Genomic DNA, 2,459 nt, shown 5'->3' with positions numbered 1-2,459 from the left:
CATCGCTATCGAACAGGCCATGGCCGGTGCGCTGCTATGTTCCATCACTGGGGAGCCAGAGACGACCCGAACTGCCCCTGCGGCTCCAGACAGACTATGACCCACATAGTCAACGACTGCCACCTCTCCAGATTCAAAGGAGGTCTCGAAACTTGACATCAGGCTCAACCTGACGCTGTTGACTGGCTACGGAAGAAGGGCAAACACTAGAAGAAGAAGAATTAACAGCAACACAGTAATAGTAGGGGACTTAAACACCCTCAACCCTCTCAACTTGACAGATCATCAAGGCAGATAATAAATAAATGAGGGAGCTAAATGAAGAGATGGATAAACTAGATCTATTGGACATTTTCAGAGTCATTCCCCCCAAGAAACTAGAATACACATTCTATTCAAGTCCACATGGGTCATTCTCAAGGATAGACCACATGTTAGCCACAAAGACAGCACCAGCAAATTCAAGAGCATTGAAATCATCCCAAGCATCTTCTCAGACCACAGTGGAATTAAACCACTTAACAATAAACAAAAGATTAGTAATAGTCTCAAAATATTTCAACTCAGCCGTACACTACTTAACTACTACTGGGTCAAAGAGGAAATTAAGGAAGAAATCAAAATGTTTTGAGAATTCAATGACAATGAAGACATGAGCTATCAAAATACTTGGGACACAGCTAAAGCAGTACTGAGAAGGAAGTTCATAGCCATACACGCACACATTAGGAAACAAGAAAAAGCACAAATAAACAACCTGATTGTACAGCTTAAAGACGTAGAAGAAGAACAAAGGAAACCCTAAAGCAACCAGAAGGACTGAAATAACTAAAGTTAGGGCAGAAATAAATTTAAAAAATCATTTTGTTTATTTATTTTGGGTAGATATAGAGAGAAATTGAGATGGGAAGGGGAAACAGAGAGGGTGAGAGTCAGAGAAACACCTGCAGCCCTGCTTCACCACTCACGAAGCTTTCCCTCTGCCGGTGGAGACCAGGGGCTTGAACCTGTCCTTACTCACTATAATGTGTGCACTCAACCAGGTGCACCACCACCTGACCTTTATTAAACTTTTCTTAAATGTTACTGTATTTAAAACAACAACAACAACAACAAAAGCCTTAGCTTGTCATTATGATTTTCTGTTTCCTCAGTACTCTTTTTATTTTTTATTTATTTATAATTTTTAAATATTTATTTTATTTATTTATTCCCTTTTTGTTGCCCTTGTTGTTTTATTGTTGTAGTTATTATTGTTGTTGTCGTTGTTGGATAGGACAGAGAGAAATGGAGAGAGGAGGGGAAGACAGAGAGGAGAAGAGAAAGACAGACACCTGCAGACCTGCTTCAACGCCTGTGAAGCGACTCCCCTGCAGGTGGGGAGCCGGGGTTCGAACCGGGATCCTTATGCCGGTCCCTGCGCTTTGCGCCACCTGCGCTTAGCCCGCTGCGCTACCGCCCGACTCCCCCTCAGTACTCTTTTTAATACAAAGAAGGTTCCTGATGGACTTCTCCCTTACGCCACCCCGCCCCCAAAGTTCCCAAAACAGTACTGAGCTTCTTGTCAACTTTTTTTTTGTTTGTTTTGTTTTTTCTTTGTTTTTTTTTATTTTTTTCCTGACTTTCAAACTCCACTACCAGGGGAGAGCGCGAACGCAGTCCCCCACTACCACAAATTATGTAGTCGAGTTTCCCACATTTGGGGAAATCGCAGGGGTCAGCACATCCGGAGTGCAATGGATAAGCCTCGCCCTGGGAAAACCACCTTCGTGATCATGGTATCTCCCCTGCCAGGTAAGTATTTTTTCTTTTTTTTTTAAATGAGTGTGTGTTCATCAATTAACCCTCACTGGCCTGTAAGGCAAGTGTCATCTTCATTTTACTAAAGTGGAAACTGAGTTTTTTAGTTTTGTTGTTTTTTTTTTTTTTCCTCCAGGGTTATATATAGCTGGGGCTTGGTGCTGGCACTACATATCCACTGCTCCCGGCAGCCACTTTTTTCTTTCTAATTTTTTTTTATTAGATAGGACAGAGAGAACTTGAGAGAGGATGGGGAGAGTGGTCCAGGAGGTGGCACGGTGGATAAAGAATTGTACTCTCAAGCATGAGGTCCTGAGTTCGATCCCCAGCAGCACATGTACCAGAGTGATGTCTGGTTCTTTCTCTCTCTCTCCTATCTTTCTCATTAATAAATGAATAAAATATTTTTTAAAAAAGAAAGAGAGTGTGGTCCAGGAGGTGGCGCAGTGGATAAAGCATCGGATTCTCAAGCATGAGGTCTCAAGTATAATCCCCAGCAGCACATGTACCAGGGTGATGTCTGGTTCTTTCTCTCTCCTCTATATTTCTCATAAATAAATAAATAAATAACTTCTTTTTAAAAAAAAGAAAGAAAGAAAGAGAAGATGGGGAGATAGGAGAGAGGGGACTGGTGGTAGTGCACTGGGTTAAGCACATAT

The 2,459-nt window shown here is 42.0% G+C and overlaps 1 non-coding gene across 1 annotated transcript; it reads right to left on the bottom strand.

The window, feature by feature from the left end:
- Window positions 1-1,638: 1,638 nt before the first annotated feature.
- Window positions 1,639-1,802, bottom strand: LOC132533675 (U1 spliceosomal RNA). Its single transcript, XR_009545525.1, has one exon. It is a non-coding gene; the product is annotated as a U1 spliceosomal RNA (small nuclear RNA).
- Between the last annotated feature and the right edge of the window lie 657 nt (window positions 1,803-2,459).

The sequence above is a fragment of the Erinaceus europaeus genome, chromosome 16, assembly GCF_950295315.1.
Source record: "Erinaceus europaeus chromosome 16, mEriEur2.1, whole genome shotgun sequence".
Classification (NCBI taxonomy): Eukaryota; Metazoa; Chordata; class Mammalia; order Eulipotyphla; family Erinaceidae; genus Erinaceus; species Erinaceus europaeus.
This window is presented reverse-complemented; position numbering and strand designations above follow the sequence as displayed.